The sequence below is a fragment of the Eulemur rufifrons genome, chromosome 16, assembly GCF_041146395.1.
Source record: "Eulemur rufifrons isolate Redbay chromosome 16, OSU_ERuf_1, whole genome shotgun sequence".
NCBI lineage: Eukaryota > Metazoa > Chordata > Mammalia > Primates > Lemuridae > Eulemur > Eulemur rufifrons.
In genome coordinates, this window is record NC_090998.1 from 82,026,562 (window position 1) to 82,049,510 (window position 22,949).

At 47.1% G+C, this 22,949-nt stretch overlaps 1 protein-coding gene across 1 annotated transcript in view; it reads right to left on the reverse strand.

Moving 5' to 3' along the window:
* The window catches only part of NUAK1 (NUAK family kinase 1), a 71,590-nt gene that overhangs the window by 47,868 nt on the left and 773 nt on the right, over positions 1–22,949 (reverse strand). The window lies entirely within an intron of this gene.

Sequence of the window (22,949 nt, forward strand, 5' to 3'; positions counted from 1 at the left end):
AAATTCAAGGCTGCTTAGCAGAGACTCGAGTTGCCAAGCAGCTGTGTATTTTTGGACTTCCATGTTTCTGAAAGCCAAATGCAACATGAAATCAGAATTCTAAAGTGCAACTGTTTTTCTTCCAGGTTACAACTGTCCTGGGGAGGGAGAGAAAAGGATGAGCCAGAGGGCTGAGGTTACTTCTAAGTCGGACAGCCTCAACTGGTAGCATCTGATCACTCTGACACTGTTTATAACACAGCCTGGTTAAGCTCAAGGTTGTGTAACTTTTATTTATCAACCTCCAAACCCGACCAAGCTTGAGCCAGAACTGCTAGGAAATCCAGCATCAGCACCTTGGCCTTGTCATCAGTCACAACTTGGCCAAGGCACCTCCTACAAAGAGAGTCACTCAGGTGGTCATGCCACAAGCTCAGTTTCCTCAATGGCAAATGAGGATGAGGCAGTACCAACCTCACCAGGTGGATGTGGGAACACACCAGACTGCATATGTGATGGAGGGTGGAGAAGGCAAATATTACAGCAACTGTAGCAGAGTCATAATAAGCACCATTATCACCAATGGATGTCAGAGCTGTAAGTGCCTTAGACTATCCTATGCCAACTTCCTCCTGTTACAGATGAGGAAACCGAGTCCCAGGGAAGTTCAAGTACAGGTTCAAGTTCACAAAGTCAACGGCAACGCTGGAATTGCAACAACAGAGTCCTAAGTCCCACTGAAGGAGGGATTAACACCCAGAGCGAGAAATCCTAACCAAATACTAAGCACAGCTAGCAGCAGGGCTGAAACTGCCACAAAAAGGTTCAACATGTCTAATATACATAGGAGGCAGCCTACAGCCTCAGCGGAATCCCCAGAACTACTGCATTATTAATAAGCCAAGATGGCGAGTGACAGCTACTCCTAAGCATGCTAGCAAATTATGACTTGTTTCACAGCCGGCTGCATTATTCCACCTCCATCTAATGCTGGGGGCTGTCCTCACATCACTATCCAGGGACACTGTTTTCCAAACCAATTCAGTCCAAACTTTACTCCAATTTCTGAAGCCCGATTTGATATCACACACGTATAAGCACACTTGGGAGATTTTTATCTCATTATTTCTTAATTCGTTGCAAATATTGCGTTTAAATATTAACTTCAGGCTGCTAGTGGATCAGTAACCTTGGAAACAATGAGCCAGGGACAGACACAAAAGACCTAAGAAGTAAAATTAGTTGTCCAAAGGGAGAAGAAATTAGTCAATTGAGTTTAGCTGGGCCAGGTGAGCAGAACAAAGAAAAAAAGTTTTTAACTTCTTAAGATGGTAAAATATAACATGCAAAAAAAAAAAGACACATGGCTTTCAATTTTATATTTTAATCATGGATGATTTTATAGATAAAGAAAAGATTCTTCAGAAGTTATTTTTATCCTGACAGAATCCCTTTTACTTGGAAACCTGATTTATAGCAATTAGGGTGAGCAAAGACTTATCAGATCCGGAGGGAACAATGGCGCAGGCCGCAACCCGTCCCCGCAGCCTCTGGAGAGCTCTCCGGAGCCTCCGAGGCCTCATTCATCATCTCCTCGCAAGCATCTTTTTCCTTCCAAGGGACGCTCTCACTGTCCATTATTCAGAGTTAACGGGCTGATCCCTGCTCTACAGCCCATTGCGAAATCCGTCTGCAGGCTTGTCATCTCCCTAATTAGCGATGCTCGTAGCTACAGCACCTCCAGCTGCAAATGGGAAGCCTCAAACCACGACACCCTGACCTCCAAGGAGTGGGCTCAGTCCCAGGAGGGCATTTCTTGCCGCCCCATCATGTGGTGGGCTTATCCAGCACTCAACGCAGGGTTCCTACCCTGGAGGAGATTAGGGCAGAGATCTGTGGTCGTCACAGTGACCCAAGGAGCAACGTGGCTGGGGGAGTGTGCTCATGCCCCTGGACCTTGGCACTTGTCATTTTCTCTGCCAGGATCCCTCCACATCCTATCTCCTGCAACTAACTTTTTCAGTGGACCAACCCCTCCAAATCTATCTCCTGCAGACATGGCCCATCCCCTGCACTGAGCCCCCAAAATGCACAGACAGGCCCCTCTCCTAACCTCGCTCACCGTGACTGGTAAGCTTCACTTGCACAGAGACCATTTCTAAGGCATCTCCAGCACTGAGCAGGTGTCTCAATGTACAGAACATACAAAAAAAGCTGTTGCTGGAATGGAGTCCAAGTACTAAAAAGGACCCTCAACAAACATAAAGCCATAGTGGGATGTCTGATCATTCCAACCTAAACCTCAGCCACCTGCCGCCAAGTCTTTTACTTGCTTATCTTTCAAGTGTTAAATCCCTTCTTGTCCCCAAAATCACTGAGCCCAAACTTCCTCATCTTTCAAATGGAGATAAAAACAGTGCCCACTCCAGAGGGATTGGAGGATGATTCACAATAATAGCTAACAGTTATCACGGTAACTACCGGTTATAGAGCCCTTAGTACATGCCAGGCACTGGGTACCTTTCTGTTAAACTTCTCGACCTCTCTCTCACTAAATTCTTGCAAAAGCATTTATTACTTCTGCTTTTTCAATGGATATAAACTGAGTCTGTGGGAGTTAAGCAATGTGCCCTTGAGCACACAGCTAATGAACAGGAGAGCTGGGTCTCCACAACCTGAAGGCCATACTCTTAACCTCTGTGGCACACTGACAAAGCAATCAGCACCGTGCCTGGCACAGAGTGGAAGTTTGAAAAATACAAATTGAATCAGAATATCTGGACATGAAGGCCCACCAAGGCTGTACTGCCTTGTCTCTACCAAAAGTTTTTTTAAGCTAATATTTAAACCACTTCCATCTTCAGAAGCACAGCTCTGTGTTCCTTCCTGCTCCCTCTGGGGCCAGCTGAGGCTGCTGGGCAAAGAGCAGAACTGGCCAGGGTCTGGGAGGCATGTCCCTAAAATGATGTGGTAATGAGTCAATTCCCCAGCCAGCAATTTTGGAAAATCTGCTCTGGATAAGGCATTGATCTAGTCCTATAGAACATGACCTAGACCTGCCCTGCAAGTTGCCTACAATCCAATTGGAGAGGGCAGAGGACACAGGGGCTCCCTGCCTGACATCCATTTGCCCTGACTTCACTCTGGGGACCACCCCGCACCCCACTGGATGTAGTCTGAAAGCGCCTATCAGTCAAGATACTCCACCCTCCCCATGCCAACAGGTGGGCACATGACTCTGAAGCTGGCCCAGGAGATGCTCTTTCTGAGGCCTGAAGACCCTGCCCAGCAAGTGCTCTTGTGTGTGACACAGGCAAACCCATGTGTACCTGCAGAGCTGGGGCCTCCTGAGAAGTCCTTCCACCTATCACTTCCCACTTCCACCCCTGTGTCTTACTGACACTCCTACACAAGAATCAATTCAAACCACAACTGAGTCTTACTTTGCTCAGTTGTTCATTTTTCCATCCCAAATAAAGAGCCAAGGAAGTGAGTGTCTCTGCTGTCCCTTTCCCATACTAGGGGCCTTACACTCAGCCATTGCCTCCATCCCTGGGCCTACGACTGTTTCACTCGACTAGTACACTTTAAGCAGTACCAGTTAAAATGCCATCTTCAGGACCCACTCAGATGTTAATTTTTACAATAACTTCCCTAATACCACAAAATACCATATTAAATTATGGTAGGATTTTGCCCCTTTTTGGTGGGTAGGGATTCAGTAAGGATAGCTTTCACCTGCTCTGCACAAAGTTGCAGGAAGTCCAACCCTATTCTCTGCCAAATAACGTTCACGCCTACGAAATATTTACCAGTCACTGTCCATGCTACCTAAATCACAGTCAACATATAGCCTACCAAAAAGCCAGGTCGTGCATGGTCACTGACGCAGCAAACGGAGACTGCAAGACAGCACCCACAGCTGCCTGCTTACCCTCTGTCTTCAGAGCTTCAGGCACTATTGTAGACTTTCAATAAATATTTGTTGAGTTGAACTGAATCAAAAATGATGAATATCATGTTTTAATTTTTATAATAATTATTTCTTTCTTACCTATCTACCCACTACCACCAACCTGGCCCAGCTGATGAAGTCAGACAGTCTACCCAGATTCCGGCCTGGTCCACATTGCTTCTGTACTTGTAGATAGGACCACAAAGGCTCAGAGACAATAGCATGTTGGATAAATGACCTCCTGCTTATACGTATACAATGCCACCCCATTTTATTTTATCTCTCCCACGACCCAATGGAACAGGCTAGTTATTTTGCATGACAGGAAAACTGAATCTGAGAAAAGGAACTCCTCAAGTTCCCACAGGTCATAGGGCCACACCCAAGTTTCAACCCGGGTACTTGGGTTCTGTGGCCAGTGCTGCGTCCACGGGCCCACACCTGTTTCCACATTTTGTCACATCTATGAACTGTGCTGTAAAGAAGAAATACTCCTAGCCCTGGCATTGTGATGCTTCCTTTCCCTGGAATGTAAGCCTTGGGGAAAACTAACTCAGATATCGGATTGTTCAAATGTCGCGGAAGGTCTGGTTGGGGAGCTAATCAGAACAATTTGAGTGTGCGGCTAAACAAGGACACTCCTTCCTGGATCAAGCACTGCCTTGATGGCAGCACTTCATAAGAACCATTCCCTTACAACAAAACTGTCAAATCCAGCAACCACAGGCCAGAAACATCCCGGCGGAACCGCGCCAAGCTGCTTTCTGATGTACTGTACACACGAATACCAATATTCCCCAGATGTTCTCCATGTAAAACATTTGGTTTGAGACATAGCTCTTCTTTCCCCAAAACTCTTACATTTGTTTAATGGACTCACACAGTTCAGCTAAAATATCCTGGAGCAGACATCTGAGGCCAGCCGGCCCTAACGCAAGCAACCCATCTGCAGAAAAGACGCCCGAGTAAATAAGACAATCCTTCCCAAGATTTATGCTCCCTGCATCTTTAAGCAGGTCATAAAATGTAAGCTATGTATGGATAATAATGCAAGTTGCTTTCAAGTGTGTTTCTCAGTCCATCTCATTATTAATCCAAGACTGATGTTCCAACAGAGACTGGGTCTGGCATGCTAAAGAGGGGACTAAATTCTGCTTCTTACGCCCTCAAAGAAGAAGTTAAAAAATCTGTCACTTGGGCAACCTAGATGACTGAGGTAAAGGCAGGTGTCTCCTGGTTCCAAGTATTCAGATGTAGCAAGAGCTCCTTTATTCCAAAACCACTTATCCCTTAAGCCATGATCTAAAACACAGGTTAAGAGGTAGCAAAATTGGAAACGCATTTGACCACGAGTCAAGAGACCCAGCCCAGCCACATACTAACTGGGTGACCCTAGTGGCCCTGCTCCCACCAAGGTAGCAGCTCATCCCGTTACACGAGAAAACAGAACTTTCTAGATTCACCGTCAGGGCCCATTCAGGCCTGAGGACCGGATGAAGAAGGGAAATCGGCCCTCAGAAAAGCCACCCAAAGAAATGCCATCGAATTCATGCACTGACCCCCGCAGAGACGGTCACCCATGGTGTTCCCACTAACACAATTCTAACAAGCTTAGTCACAGCAACTCTGCAGGGAATCTGGACCAACGGAACTAGGAAGCCGCTAGACACGCCTCAATGACAGCAACAAGACAGGACAACAAACTTTCCCTTTAGACTTTAGTCTTTTACTTTTCTGTGCCTGGTGAGTGTTCAATATTGAGCATGCACTATTTCTGCCACAGGGAAAAGAAGAATTTTATGTTTTAAAGAGGTCACAGAAAAGAAATGAAAGTTGATGAGGGAAAAGATACACAACCTATAAATAGCAGATATGAGAACTTTAAGGCACAGCACTGAGGACCATTTAGGAGAAGTTACCCTAAGTCATCAAGCAAAGGTATTGACTACCTTCGGGGTATTAATACTTTGTTTTAAAAGGGCAAGAAAGTGTGCATCCACTCAAGGAAGATTTCCTTAAGAAATGCCTACAATATTTAAGAGGATTGGTTCTTAAATGGGTGAGCTTCAATTATCTGGAAAAATATACTTATATTTAGAGCTCTCTATTATAACTTAGTATTTCCACTTAACCAAGACATCAGATTAATCTGTATCCTCCACTCCCTTGACCAAGGCTCATGGTAAGCTGAAGCTGAGCTACTCTCCGTCTTTTCCACACCCTTCCACTCAATCAGCCACCTACCCACCCCCTGGCGGCCCCTACAGTCCATGAAACACCTCACCCTCCAACAAGACCAGGAAATTGTGGCACCATTGTCACTGCCCCCTCTCCTAAGGATAAAAAGCCCAATTTCAGATTTAGGTTTACTCTCATGGTCTCCAAGAAAAGGCAAAAAGAAGTGAGATAACATAAACAAAATGTCCAGGATTGTGCCCAACATACAGTATATGCTTCTAAAGTGCTGGCTCTTATCATCATTTTATTATTATCATCAACAAATAAGCCTTCCACAGAGATGCGTGTACATGAGGACAGCACAGCGAGACCTCCCAAACGGGAGGCCGAGGGGACGATGTCCGGGGCAAAGAGGGAGGAGCTGGGAGAAAGGGAGCAGCTGCAGCCTTCTTGAGAAGCCATTTCAGGTCACCCCACTCACAGAAGTCCCTCCAAATGTACTTCTGCAGCCCCCAGGGAATTGATTTTGCAGGATGGAATTATTTCCCTGAAATAAACAGACAGACGAAGGTCACTACAACGGGGCCTAAAAAGAAAACAAGCGGCTGCCGGTTTACGGGCAGCCTGTGATGCAACAGAGCAAAAGATCCCGGCCCAGGTCCAGTGCGATGGCTGTGGGCGCACCAGGCCCACGGAGCAAGAAGACTGGCTCAAGGACGGAGGAGGGGACTCACGTTCCTGTGAGCAAGGTCCCAGCGTGGGGACACTTTTGGGAGTACAGACCCTTGAACCTCCGCCATCAGCAAGCTCTAGCCAATGGCTCTCAACCCAAGTAGTGTGTGACAATGACACAGAGACCTGTCTGAAATGCTGATACCTGGGTGCCCAGACAGCCTCATTTAGTTAGCCGGCTGCAGGGTAGACATCAGTGTTTTTAAAAAGCCCCCAAGTTATTCTAATGCTCAGCCAGGACGGGGAGCCAGTGATGTGGTGGGAATAGCCCACAGTGGGATCAGGCAGACCTGGGTTTTTAACTCCGATGCTACCTTGCTTACTCAAGCCAGATCAGTTACTCTTTTCTTAGCATCAATTTCTTAACGTGTAAAGTGAGAATCCCACAGAGTTGCTGTGAAGATCATACGAGATAATGCATGTAAACTGCCTCATCTAGTGTGTCCTGCAGGAGGCACACACCTCGCAGGAGCCTCTCCATGGCAACCTCACTTCCTTTCACTCTTCAAAGTCCTCCCACGTGGGTCAGGAGTTGTGTGCAGCTCTCAACTCTTAAGAGGTTTCCTGCCTTTCTAAGTGGTTAGAAAAGGATGGGAAGGGAGGCACACCCTTCCTGAAAAGCAGGTATGAACAGGAGCGCTAAGAGAATGGGCTGGTGGACCCCTACTACACACACACACACACACACACACACACACACGGAGAACTCCTACTGGGTGAAAAAGAAAAACTATATAAAAATCGAGTCACAAACAGCAAAATGAGGGGAAACCCAGTCTTTAAGATTTGCTTTGCTTTTCCTGTCTAAAAGAAACCTCCCTTGTATGTGACACTTTCTCAGGACATCTTTGCCTGTGGCTCTGTCCCGCCATCAAGCCAAGTGCAGGTCTCACACCTGGGCACACTGCACAGGGCTGACACACAGCAGCCCCAAGGGAATGTCCGCTCAATAATTATGCTCCCTGAGGGCAGGGATGGACATTTATAGATCAATATAGCTCGTAACGTCCACACATGGGACTCTCCAACAGGTATTTCATAAATATACCTAAACTTTGATTCCAAGCAACTGGCAGAAAAAGACAAAGGCACCCCCGGCATGCAGGAGGCAGCTGTTCACAGTCCAGTGGCCGTGAGCAGCAGTATTGCAGCAGTTCAGGGTTTGAATCCCACTTATAAGGAGTATAAATGTGGGCAAGTGATTTAATTTTCTGTGCCTTGGTTTATCCACCTGTCAAATGGAGATAACAACAGTGTGTACCACTTAGGGTTACCATAAAGATGGATTTAGGTCAGTGACTTAACATGCTAAGAATACCACCTGGCTCATAATTACTGCTGTGCAATTGTTGGCCGTGATTATTACTCCATGATAAGGTAACAGCAAAAGAGACCTCAAGCTTCAGGCCCAATATAAGAGCCCTTCATTTATCACAAGAGAAGGTGTAGACTGAAGAAGTGGGGAAGTATGTCCCCAGATGAACACAGCAACCAGCTTCCTAGTGTCAAGAGCTGTGTTTCTCAAAGTGCAGACCATGGGCCATCGCTATCACATTCACTTGAGCTGCTTGTTTAAAATGCAAGATACCCAGGTGTCCCTAAGTCCCACCCCAGCCCTGCTTAATCAGACTCTGGGGTAGGTGCCAAGGATGGTGTGTTTTAACAGGCACACCCAGGAAATTCACATGCCCCTAAAAATTTAAGAACCTTTGGATTGAATAAGCTCCTTAACTAGAGGACCCCATGTCTCTGGTCTGCTCATCACTGTACCTCCAGAGCCTCACAGAATGCCCAACCTATGGCCCATGCTCAACAAATATCAGATGAATCCATTCAATGGTTACAACCCCATTTGTTCAAAAACCCAGCATGTGTTAAGCATATATAAAGCAATGCTGAATCACTCATTCATTACTGGGTGCTTGATACATACCAGGTACCCATTCTAGACACTGACTATATAGGAAACATGATGAACAACGGTTCTTAGAGATACTTACAGATCACAGCAAGTGCTAAAGAGCCAAGGAAGTAAGGTAAGGGGCCAAGCGTGTCCCCATACTCATTCAACTCAGTGTCTACAATAGCACTGGTTCTTCCCAAAAGAACTTTCTATAATGGAAATTATCTGTTCTGCACTGTCCAATGACAGCCACTAGCCACACAGGGCTATTGGGCAATTAAAATTTGGCTGATACAACCAAGGAACTGAATTTTTTATTTTATTTAATTATAATTACCTTTCATTTTAATAGCCCCGTGTGCCCATGTTAGACAGTGCAGGTCGAGAGGCAGAGAGAGACATGTGAGCTGGAAATGACAACACAAGGCAATATGAGCCATGAGGAGGGGAACAGAGAGCACCACATGTTATCAAATGCCTCTCACCCAATTACCAGATACCCTAATGTTCTCTGGCTCTGGGAATTGAAAGAACAAGGTCAGGTACAAGGCATCGTGCTTGGGCTGGAATTTTTATAGCCCATGATCAGTTGAAAATGGTATGCAGCCCAGCCAAGCCCCAGAGACTGCAGTGCAAGATCACACCACCTCGGCAAAGCCGGGCCACAGCTGCCAGAGAGATCTCTTTCTTCCTTGTCATTCTGTTGATGGTCATTTTGTCCTTGGCTAGAACGTCCCACTGGGCCAGAGACACTGCACGGATTTTATGAGATTTCTTCACTTCAAGCATAAGTACGAATACAAGCCTCCTAAATTCCACCGGAAAATTGGTGGCTAATCCAAACATTTCATAAAATTAGAACTCATTGTGGGGCTGAAAGGAATTCAGACTGTGCCGCCACCAGAAAAATGCGAAATATTTGTTATAACTTCTTCCTTAATGAGCTGTTTTAAGAAGCAAGTGCTTTTTGTGCTTGACGCAAAGGGGTGGGGGGAAAGGGAGAGTTTTTGTTTTTGTTTTGTTTTTTCTGCGGTTTGCAAAAAAGCATCACCAGATGAAAAGTAAGGCATCCTGCCTGACTCCCTAATCCCTCAACTAGCAGGGATAATAATAAACCTTCCCGATCTCAGCTGCATCTTGCCTGTATAAAGACAGTGTTTTTCCTGGAAAATGAGACTTTTGCTCCCGAATTTTGTTCTTAGGCTTTGGCCCTAGAACTTTTTTTTTTTTTTTTTTTTTTTTTGAGACAGAGTCTCACTCTGTTGCCCGGGCTAGAGTGCCATGGCGTCAGCCTAGCTCACAGCAACCTCAAACTCCTGGGCTCAAGCAATCCTACTGCCTCAGCCTCCCAAGTAGCTGGGACTAAAGGCATGCGCCACCATGCCCCGCTAATTTTTCCATATATATTTTTAGCTGTCCATATAATTTCTTTCTATTTTTAGTAGAAACGGAGTCTCACTCTTGATCAGGCTGGTCTCGAACTCCTGAGCTCAAACAATCTGCCCGCCTCGGCCTCCCAGAGTGCTAGAATTACAGGCGTGAGCCACTGTGCCCAGCCAGCCCCAGAACTTTTATAGCCTGAGATTTCATCAGCAAAGAGATATTGCCATCAATCATGCATGCCCGCATGTCAATGAGATTTATTTGCCAAGCACTGTTCTAGGCACATAGGATACATCAGTAGACAAAACTTATGAAAACCCCTGCCCTGGTGGAACTTGCCTTCTAGTGTGGAGGGAGACAACCAGAGGAGAATTCAGCAACTGCTGCTCTGAGGCAATTCTGGAACAACACATGAAGACTCCCAAAATGCAGTTTCTGGAAGGGGCTGGAATGTGAGCTGCAAGGAAGCAGGAACCTCCTCTGTCTCATCATTACTGGAGCCCCATTGCCCAGGGCAGTATCTGACACAGAGCAGGCACTCAATAAATATCTGCTGAATGAATACTGAATCCTAAAACAAAAATCTGGCCCACAGCTCTCATCTCTTTACAGATAAGTTAGCTGAAGCCATGGAAGGGACATATCTTGCCCAAGGTACACAGCTTAAGTTGTGGAAATGGTAAAACCAGCACCCCAGTCTTCTGACAACATTCCCAGACTCCAAACACTCCACAGCCGTTGGACAAATACTTATTGCCCTCTTCACGTGTGCCAGGCACTGAACTAGGCACCCGGAGGATATACATGAGTAAGACACAAAATGACTGGGATTATGGAACTGAGTTCCTCAAATTGCTATTTTCACAAATATGGAGATGATTTCTCTGAGCTTTAAGTCTGAAGTGAACAGGTGTCCAGCATCCTGCTAGGTTGAGGACGAACTAAAGCAGAGAGCTGCAGAAGTTTCCAAGGCTCTGTACCCATGAGAGGCCATGGATCCCAGTGGTTACGACCATGAACCCTGATGTCAGACAACCCAGCCCTAAATCCCGGCTCTGTGACTTTGGGCAAGTCATTAGACCCCTCTAAGCCTCTGCTTCCTCATCTGCTAAATGAACATGATAATCATACAGGTTCAAAGGCGAGAAAGCAGGTACAGAAGTTAGAAGAGTGCCTGGCACCTGTCATAGCTCAATAAATGTCTCCTGCTATTAGGATTGTCAGGGGAAGGATCCTCCCTCTGCTCTAGATCTTCCTGCACGACCAAGCAGGTGGCTACGACTCAGTAAGTGGAGATTTCCACTTAGCTCCTCTCCTCTCCTTTCCAGGATTTCTGCTCCCAGCTGCCTGCACGCCCACTCACGGCCCCTCCCTGAGCGTTCCACTTGACTCTGCCTGAAAAACAGATACCCATTAACCAGGAGGAAGATGCAAAACAGGGTGCTCCCCGGAGTGAGTGCATCCCTGCCCTGTCTTTCCATCCAAATGTGTTCACGTGCTGGGCTCTGAGCTCAGCAGAGAAATGGACTATTAGCCTCTTTCCTCCACGACTTCTGCTAATCGATGAAAGAGTTCAGTTCACTTTCAAATCTACTCAGAAATGCACAAGGTAATTATGTTGCATCAAGGACCACTGAGAGCTTCTCAAAGTTTTTTGGCATCTCTTCTAATTGATACTGAGGAAGCCAAGGCTGCGTAATGGATGTGTTTGATGCAAAGTGATGAAATTCAGAGAGATTAAAGCCAAGAAAAAAAAAATACAACAGGAAATCAGTCTCCTTAAATGGAGCAGCAGGGAAGGATAAGCGTGGACCACAAAGACTGAAGATTTACATATGGTAAGAATTAGATGCACATTCTAGAATCAAGAGGTAGGTGAGCCCCTTTGGGGCAATATCTTATTCCCTGTTGTCTACCCCAGTGCCTAGCACAGGGCCTCGCACTGAGGAGGAGCTCAACAAATTTGAATAAATATTTTAAAATCTGCTACCCAGGAGAGGCAGAAGGAATACCTGCCACAAGAAAAAACGACAGAGGTATTTCTCCTTCTTCTTAGGAAGCAACCTAGGGTCACAGTTTGGAGCTCAGAAAGGTGTGGGTCGCATGCCTTTCATCATCCCCAAGCTACAAATAGTGTGGCCCTGGGCCTTGGCTCCCTCTGCGGCCAAGTGAGGCCAGTGATAGCATTTATTTCTTGGAATGGTTCTGCGAGTTCAGAGAGACGATACAGGCAGTGTGCTCAACACAGGGCTTGGCAAATACAAAGTGCTCAATAAAGGTAGCTTCATGTGTTCATCTTTAAGGAGGAAGTTGTAGTAAACATATCAGTCTAGTCTCTTGTTTAAGGGAGACTGCCACAAACGTCCCTGCTCCTGAGGAGAGGGCCACTCCTAAGTCTTTTCCTGCTCCTTGGAGTCTTGCCTCCAGCCTGGCTGTCACCAGGATCAAGAAGCCAAGCTCTCTTGACTGAGGTGCTGAAGGCCCCTCAGTCACTGCGGTAGCCATAGGAAGAATAAATGGTGTCTACAGGAGACCCTGCTGCAGACCGAGAGCAGAGGCGGCCACCAGTATCTGGCCTCACTGGGACCAAAAGCAAAGCCTCCTTGGAATCTACACATCTGAGGAATGAGCAAGACCCCTCCGAGCAAGCCGGCAGGACATGAGCCTGTCCTCCTCTGAATCTTGAGTATTAATAAGGACCACTAACGCTGACTGTCACTGGCTGCGTGTCAGGCGCTGTCCTCAGCACGTGTTTTGTCCAAGAATCCTTATGACAACGTAGGAGCCAAGTTCCACCCCTACCATCCCTGTTACACATGGGAAAACTGGAAGGTTCTTTTCTATCTCACACATATTCACGTTCAGAACCCACCTCATCGACACATTTAAGAAAGTCACAGCTGCCTTGAGCCGAACAGAGCGCATCCCACGGAACCAGAGGGCGGGGAAGGCGAGAAAACCTCCCCAGCGCAGGCGGCGGCTCTCCTTCGTGAGAGGCTCCTGACGCTTGAAAAGCAGTTGTGAGAACTGAAGATACTACCCCTTCCCCCAGCAAGGAGTCCCTCTGCCAAAAACCGAGCAATAGGACACGAAGTCTACGTTTCACCAATTCCATTCAGCAAATCCTGGGATTGATTCTCTTCTATGAGCTGGAAGGGATCTTGGAAGACATTTTTGTCTCAGCCTCCCCATTCACAGGTGAAGCAAGGGCATTCAACACCAGGACGCCTACTGCATACAGTGCATCGTGCCCAGACTGCTGGGCGTACAGAGACGGACGAGACCCCATCCTGCCTTTCTCAGGAGGGCGACTTCCCAGACTAACACTGACGGCTTCCTGTGGGCCACATACGTGTCTGAGAACTCGACATACAACGCACTCACCCTCACGGCAACTCCCATTTCACAGATGAAGAGACTGAGTCCCAGCTGACTACGTCAAGGTTGCACAGGAGGTCTGTGGTGGGCTCTCAAACCCAGGACGTCTGGCTCCAGAGGCTCCCTTTTCTATTCGTGACTAGACTGTCTGCTTCCCTTCCGCCACCCTGTAGAAGCTGGGACGTGAGTGTCCTCTGGCAGCTGGGGGGATCCACACAGGAGCTGAGCCCAATTCATGGCGAAATGACAGCAGCCACAGCCAGGATGCCTCAGAACCTGCTGCAATCCAATGCTTTGTGGCCCTTGAGCCACATGAATAACAGCAGCTTGACACAGACAGGAGGGAAAGGGGCCATTAGAGACACTGAGAGAAGGCAGCAGCTACCTTTCTGAAACCGGGAAATTGCCCTTTGCCACACAGATGAAAGCTGAGCCCTGAGCCGCCTGCGCGCCACCATCTCCCGCCCCTCCCAGGGCAGGAGCTACACCTACCGCAGCCTCCGCTTAGCGCCTTCCCACTGGAAATCTCAATATCTCTAATGAAAGTAAACGAAGTGGAATTCTTTTCTCGAGTTTAAAAGGCAAATCATGATGGCGTTTTTTCCAGACATACATTAACTCTGCACTCCAGCCGGTTTACAATTCTTAAAGTACTTGATTTACAACCCAGGGAGAAATGTTTTGAAAACTCCCGCAGATGCATTTTGCATCGAGAGCTTACGTGCTCTGCAGAGCTGACTTTCTCAGATGGGGCGCTGGCCTCTCCAGAGGAAGCCGGGCAAGTGTGGGAGCAGCCCGAGGACGCTGCAGAGCTCGGAAGAACTGCCTGCTGGGAGCAGCCGCCAAGGGTGGGAGACGGGTTCAGGGTGGGCCCGAGCGAGGAGCCTCCTCTCCAGCTGTGGTGCAGAGCTGCGACTGACAGGCACCTGGCCATGTGGGACTCTGCACGGCTGTGCACAGTGGTGGCAGGGGAGACAGGAAAGGTGCACAGAGTCCCAGGGGGCCTTCCCTGCTGGCTCTCACCCTCACAGAACTCTGCCTTCCCAGGATTGCCAGCGCCTTCTTCTGGCAGGTGTTCATTTGTTCATTCATTCATTCATTCATTCAACACACCTGGCCCCAGGCTGCAGCTGAGTGAGACAGACCGCAGCCCTGCTGCCTTTCTGATGTGGGAGGAAAGGAGGAGCCTCCAGACAAATACTCCAACCCCCACTGCTCACGTGCCCTGAAGGAAGCACTCAGGTCTGAGGCAGAGGAATAGGAGTAAGCAGGGGTTTGCAGACCCGGGACCCTTGAAGGACGTGGCAGATTCTGACTTCAGTCCCCACGCGCCCCATGGGAAGATTTTAAGCAAAGAGAGCCATGAGCCAAGATAAGAAGATGGCCAGGTACTCCACGCTAGTACTTCTCCCCGAAATAGTGATACCCGCTCTGGCTTCCAAGAGCCTACTAAGCACCAGGCTCTGCACTGGAAACATCCGAATCCTATTTCTGATGGCAATCCCACTGGGTAGGATACGGGTAGCCAAGTTTTCTAGATGAGAAAACAGAAGCCAGAGAAAATATACTGCTTTCCCGGGATCACCTAGCTACTGAGTAGCAGGGCAAAACTTCAACCCTGAAGTCTGTCTGATTCTACAGCCTTGACTTCTTCCTGGACACCTCGTTTCTATACTCAAACTACTGCCCTGTCTCAGATTATTCTAGCTGCATTAATGGCCTAGCCCCAACTAAATTCTGGGTATCTCAATGGCAGGACTTGTCATATTCTTCTCTGAACGTTCCCACAGTGCAGGGCACACATTGCTAAGCACTCATTAAACACTACCTGGTTTCTGGCTAGATTGAAAGGAAAAGCAGGTGTGCCCAGCGCCAGTGTATGTTTGCTACGTCTTGTTCATGGCAAGTCTTCGGGCACAGAGTAGCGACAAGTGGTAGCCAAAAGGAAGAATGAAGAAAGCTACCACCCGGGCTGCCAAACAGAGATGTGCAGATCACACACGCGCAGGGCACCCGGCCAGGGGAGCAAGTGAATGGTAACCAGCCCACGTTGTTCTCGCAGAACCACGGGCCTGGGGGGCTGCCTCAGGCCAGGACAGAAGCCTTTTCAAATATACCCACCTAAAGGAGGTCTTCTTCTAAGTCAGACAAAGGTGCCTTTTAGACTAGCGGTAGCCCTGGCTGTACCTACTGCACCTACTATGTGCCGCGAACTGGGTGAAATGCTTAGCTACATTGTCTTGTTGAATCCTCTGGACAATCCCCAAAATAAGAACTATTATGAGCCCCAGATGAGAAAACAGAGATTAAGATTCATAACTAGTCCAAGGTCACACAGCTGTCAAGGGGCGGGGTGAACATGGATGCAGGAGGCCTGGTTCCGGGCTCTCCGCAGGATGCTGACCTCTCCTTATTACACAGCATGAACGCCAATGTCGTGTCAAATCCCAGGCTGGACTCTTGAAGGCCTGAGAGATATGAGCTTCCTCCCCCATTCCTAGTTTCCACCCCGAGGCCCCAAGGTTCTTTTCAATAACAGCTTTATTGAGATATAATTCACATATCATGTAATTCACATATGATTAATCAGGACTTTTCAGTTTATTCACAGGGCTGTAAAACCATCACCACAATCAATTTTCGAACATTTTTGTCACCCCCAAAAGAAACTTCACACCCATTAACAGCTACTCTCCATTTAATTCCAACCCCACCGCCGGCCCTTCGCAACCACTACTCTACATTCTGTTGCTGTGGATTTGCCTATTTTGGACATTACGCAGAAGCGGAATCATACAGTATGTGGTCTTCTGTGACTGGCTCCCTCCACTTAGCATAATGTTTTCATGGCTCGTCCATGTTGCAGCCATGTATTAAGTACTTCATTTCTTTTTATTGCTGAATAACATTCCATAAATAAGATTCCATAAATATTCCATAAATAAAATTGTGGAACAGATCATAAATAATATTCCATAAATAAAACATACGTGCCACATTTTATTTATCCATTCATCGGTTGGTTCCACTTTGGGGCTCTTATGAATAATGCAGCTATGAACAATTGTGTACAAGTTTCTGTGTGGACATATGTTTGCATTTCTCCTGGGGAGAACTAGGAGTGGAACCGCCCGGCCCTGATTTTAACATGCAGTTAAAAGTTTACCGAAGAGCCTCGCCGTGAAGCCAACATCTGGCTGCTCCTGGGCTGTTTCCAGGGAATTTTATCAATCCAGCCAGACTCCATTCACGGGTGGGTCATCTGGCCCAGCCCCTCCTGTTCTGGGGCCTGGGATCCTCTCATTCCTGCACTCTACAGTGTCGTCTGGGCCAGTATGATGATAAATGCATTCTGCTTTAAAGCAGATACTTCACAAATCATAACTTACAGATGCTCCAGGACTTTCATGTGGGAAAGACAAATGAGACTTCTGCCGTCTGACTCCAGAGCCACTGAGGACAGGAAGCCATGGCCAGGAACCTGACAATCCCTGGATATACATCTCTCCCTAACGAACGCATGAGCAAACGTAACCGAAGGGGAATTCGTGCAGGGAAGAGTCTGCCTGTCTTTGCAGACTTTGCCTTGCAACCCGTCATTCATTTCCAGCCATTGTCTTTCCCTCCCAACAAATTTGAAAGCTCCTTGAGGTTAGGGACGATAACCTACACTGTCTATACCTCCCAAGATATTCTCTTGCTCAATTCATTCACTTCTGTTCCATCCTACAAGCCTTTTTTGAGGACCTACTATGTGCTTGGCACTGTGCAAGGCGTTGACAATAGGCAGCAATGTGGGACAGATTCAAGACAGTTAGGGCACAGGAACAGACAAGATACCTTGACTCAACTCCTTATCTCCCACTGCTTCCCAGGAGGATGCGAGATCAAGACATCCTGGCACGGTGTGGGTGCATTTCTGTCTTCAGGCAGGGAAGTGAACCAGCTCACCTCCCGAGGCACCCCAGGAATTCCAGGGTCTGAGGCTGCTTGGGGAACAAAGAACTCAGTGTGTGTCCAGGTGGAGAGCTCCATGACCTGATTCATTAAAACACACTCCTCGGGGTCCAACAAGCAGACAGCTCACAAGAAGCAGACAACTTGGTTCTCTCCGATCCTTATCTTCTCAAACCTCAACTCTTGCGAAAACCTCCCTGCTCCAAGCCAGCACACCAAACTGATGGGCTCGGAGCCCTGCTGTGATCCAAACCCAGCTCAGACACCTCTAGAGGGAGGGTTAAGGTCAAGGTCTCTGCATTCACACTGCCTGGGTCCAGACTCTGGCTCTGCTGCTGTGTGACCTTGGGAAAGCTAGTTAACCTCTCTGTGACTCAGTTTCTTCATCTGGAAAATGGGATAACAGGATTGTCATGAGAATTAAGTCAGTTAATACATACCTGGCATATTACAAGCACTCATGAAGTGTTAGCTGCCATTGTTGTTTATTATTATGATTTTCAATTATTATCATTACCCCCATCCTACCTTACCAATCGGGCCTCCCACTGCATCCCAGCATAAACCCAGCATTCCAAGCCATCTGGACTGCCTACCTTTCTCCTCACATGAATGAATGCCCTGGAATCTGCCCTCTGCCTGGAATGCCCCACATTTCAGTCTTCTGAAACCCAAATCAAGGGTCATCTTCAACAGTACTTACCCTCCTATTAGCTGGGGGAGGACACTCTCTCCTAATCCTACAGTACGTCCTGCCCCTTCTCTATAGCCTCTTCCTGACCAGCAACAATAAACCACCTGGGAAAAGACTCACCCCATGGCTGCTCTTCTGGCACCATTAGGGAAGTACCATGCCCAAATCCAGAGGTCAACAGCTGTGCTATATTAAGCAAGGTTCTTAATATCTCTAGCAGCAATGCGTTTCCAAACAGACAGACTTGTTTGACACCATCCAGCTGTACAACCATTGGCAACTTACCTACCCTCCCTACGTGTCCTTTTCCCCATCTGTAAAATGGATTTCACTCCAGTGCACATCTCATAGGGCTGTTGTGAGGGTTAAATGAGGGAAAATGTCTGTAAAGCGGAACAGCGGATCCCCAAGCTCTCAAAAATATCAGCTGGTAGTAATAATAGTAGGAGTGGAAATACAGGGAGGAGGTGTTCCTGCCCAGGATCAAACTCAGTTTGATGAACTAAGCTTCAATGTGCTACATGCCAACTTGAAAATCACCTGAAACAATCGAGTCCTCTATAAAAGAGTTACTCATGGCCCACCAACTACTTACTGTCTCTTCCACCAGACTGGAAGCTCTTGGGTCTTATTCACGTCTACGTGTCAACGTTTAACATGGGGAGTAGCACATGGCAGATGGTAATAAATCTTTCTTGAACGGATTAAAATTAGTTCAATATTTGTAAGTACATTTCATCTTTGCTACTAGATTGTAAGTTCTTTGAGAGTGAGGCCTAAGTCTTGCTCTAGTAAAGATTTATTAAATGAGTGATGGAAAAATACCAAACAAAGAATCATGTGTCTTCCACCCAGCTCAGTCACTTAACAGCTGTGCAACCTCAGAAAAGTCACTTAACACTTCTGTGCCTTATTTTTCCCACCTCAAGGATGAGAAGTTTGGACCACATGTTTGCAGCGGTCCCTTACACTCTGAAACTGGGTATGGGCCTAGCTGCAACACAGTACCTCAGCTACCATGCATACGATGTCCACACATCCCCTGGCTTGGCAGGCCAGGTTGCTAATTTGCCTCCCTGACCTACAGTTTTCCAGCATGAGGCTATGAGTAACTTTGGGCCAGTGCTTGAAACACCCATTTTTTGATCAAATCACTTGGCTTGCTAGGTAAGGATACCCCATCACCCAAGCTAGTGCTCTGCTGGCCAGGAACACCATGGCAGACTGAGGGTTGGGGAGGGGACACTGCCCATGGGTCCTGCCACTCCCATCCCAGACCTTTCCCTGGGACCTTGCCTCCAGCTCACACCATACCATATACTGCTCACAGGAGATAACCTGTGCAGAGAGAAAGGTGAACCTGGCCCTTGACACTGAGGTGGATCACATGATACCTCTCCCCCAGAAGTTGTGTGGTTTTGGTTTTGGATTTTTTGGCAATGCTTTGTTCAGTCTGAAGGTTGAGGGAGTTTGGCTCAAAGAAAATGCATGCCATGTTACGACACAGAGGCCCTGCCCAAAACTGTATCAAAACAAAAGTTGTGCAATAAACAAGGCCCAAATGCTAGACTTCAGACATGTGTTCAGATCCCGTCTGAACCTGGCCAGCTATCTCACCTTCCTACGAGTACACCTCCCTAATGAATGTGGTATTTACTTTAATTACCCTGAAAAGTTGATTATTTCCTCTACCTCTCTCTGTGTGATGCAATGCATCATGCCTCTCTGATGGTCTTAAAATCCAAAGGAAATACTAAATGAGATGAGAAAAAAAATCTGACAAAAGGAGGAACTAAATTGATTAATTTCCCCTTTTGAGGCTTTATATATTTTATTCAATTCTCACAAGTCCATGAAGTTGGTGCTATTTGTAGTTCATTTTACAGACAGGGAAGCTAGGGTTTCAAAAAGTTACATAGCTTGCCCAAAGTCACTAAGTTCATAAGGGCTAGATCCAGGGCTCTTGGCCTTTCTATGAGAGTGCCTCACTGTTGGGCTTGTTAGTCTCTGGAACAAGTCACTTTCGAGTCCTTATCTTGTGGAGATGCTTAAGCAGTGGCTGTGAGACCTCAGGAGCATCCCTGGACCATGCAGAGGGCTGGACCAGCTGCCCCCAAGCTCCTGATTCTGCAACTCTCTTGAGAGAGTTTTATGCAGAAGGCCCGTCCGGATGTGCAAGTTAAAGCCACAACATCTTAATTTTTTAGAAATTTTTCTCCTCTCTGAGCAGGGCCCCTGCTTTGGACAGGAATGCTGATTTCACATGATACCTAGCACCTGACTTTAGCCACTCACACTGGCGAGGCCAGTCAGAACCACTGCTCCTCTCGAGGGACACTGTAAAAGGCACCGGTGCAAACAAAAATAAAGCATCACTTCTGAATTGTACCCCAAGATCGAAAAGGCAGAATTAAAACAGTGCTCTCTCAATCCTCCTCAACTGTACCTCCAGAGCAAGCTGTAGATGTTTAGTGCATCACTGGAACTGGAAGAAAACTCCAAGCTCATACTTGAGATGAAAATTTCTTGCTGCTCTTGACAGATTCTGAGTCATCAGGCACTATATGGGCAAGAATAACTTGCTGACCAATTTTTTGTTTTGTGTTACTTTCTGTTCAGCCAGGCACAGGAAATTTTCCACTTGACAATTCCTGTTTCTCACTTAAGTTCCAACACCATCTGTGAGCAGTGTGCTCAGCAGGGGGAGGACTCGGGGCCAAGGAGGACTTCCCTGCATCCAAACCTCAGTCTTCCCATCTGTTTAATGCAAGGTTTTCACCAGAGGATCTTGCTTATATTCTGAGCTTGGCTCTCAAGGAGAAAGCAGAAATGAAGCAGGTTGGGGACTGCCAGTTCCTCGGCCTGGGTCTGCTGCCAGCTTCAAAATCTTTACATAATTTTGGGGTAAAACAAGAGATTTAGCTGAAATTAATAGCACAATGGGAAAATGAACTAGGGCGGGACAATAACACAGCAGGACTTCAGTCTTGCGGCTGAGAAATAAGCCTCTCTCGTTCTCTGGGCGCCCCCTACTGGCCGTTCGACTAACTCCGGACGGAATGTTCAGCGTTTCTGCAAAGAGACACCCACCAAAAGAGAAAGGCAGGCTCCTGCCTACTGAAGCAAGTCACTCTCTCAGTCTAACCTAGTCTGTGGATCAGACAGCTAGGAGGAGACCAGACAGAAAGCCCCACTGAAGCTCAGAAAAGCATCTGTCATGAGACAAGCTTTCATTCTTTCAGTCTGAGGCAGCTCCCCAGCATTTAGATGTTGGGGTCCCTTCACAGACCCCAGACACACCCTTACCACTCAGCAACCTCTCACATTCTCACATCCTCAACCTGCAGCTCGAACTGCGTCTGTTTTTCATTATTCTGCTTCCCAACTTCCCAGCGCGATTCTTCAACAGCTATTAAGACAACATGAGCAAGGAGCTGAGCTTAGTTTTTGCTTATTCAACATCCAGCCTGGGGAATATCACCTCAGAAGAAAAGCATGAATGAAGTGCACGTTCCTCAGCCTCTTCTTCCACAAACCTGAAAGTGCGTTCAGCAGAAGACATCTTTCCAACCATCTCCTCTAAAATTTTCAACCTACAGAAATGGCACCTGCCCAGAGTGAATTCTCAACCACTTGCTTGCTGCAGAATTTGTTTATTACAGAGGCAGCTTTAAAAAAAAGAAAAAAATTACATCTTAAATTTCCAATTAATTGATAACAGACTTTAAAAAAAAAGTTATAGGATAAAGTTGCATCAACTCAAATATCAAATCTAAAAAATGAGGGGCTTATCTAGGTATCCATATATTTGAGAATTGGGGGGCTGAACTTTGCTGATGGGTCCCCATTTTCCATAGGTCTGCCCCAGCACAAATGCAAAAGAAAAATGTCAATACCAACCTACCATTTTATTTGACAATTCATTTTGATTTTTCCGTGCAGTCATTTGTCAAGTTTATAAGCAACCCTGGACCCCAAAACACCCCCCAAAAGTGCACATGAGAAGTCCCATAATGAGTTTCTGACTTTGGCCCTAAATCCATTAAAATACATCTGATCTGCTTCAAATCAAAGAACCATGCTAATTTTCCGCCACACACCACACAAAATCTTTCTGCAACAGTCAGTCACTTTGAACCCAACTCTCTGGCCACAAGCAGTGTGGATTTCAAGGGCCTGTTCTGCAGAAAGGAAAATGACAACAAACCAAGGCCAGGCCAATGCAGAGAGACCCCAGGGCACTCAATGCACTCCTTGGGGCTGTGAAAATGGTGCTGGGGCCCTGGTAGGGTTTCAGCTGTCACAAGGGCAGCTGGGCCAGGTCCCTCTAAGCAATTTAGTAGCCCTGCAGCTAGGGCCAGAAACGCAATTGAATCTGCTGCAATTCAGCACAGCGCTCTGCACAGCTACCCATGCCCTGAGCATTTCAGTTATCTCAGAAGCCAGACAGACGCAAACTGTCACAATCCTCAAGCTTGCAGTAGCACTTATTTTTGCTCCCTAACCTTCTCTCTTAAAAACAGGCAGCAGTCTGCACTCCCTTGTAGCCACAACAGCACCGGGGTGATGGAGAGTCTGAATAGGAGGATGCAGAGTGTCCGTGGGTAGATGGGTAGAAGCAGCAGGGTAAGGACACCTACAGGACATGGGACTTGAGGGACCAGCTCTGAGCTGAGGACAACGTGGGTCTTTTGGAGTTGTGAAAATAAGGCGTTCCGGGGCATGGTCATTCAGACCATGTGTGCCCATAAGGAAGACCCCGATAGTCCCGACGCTGCAAAGTGTTTGCG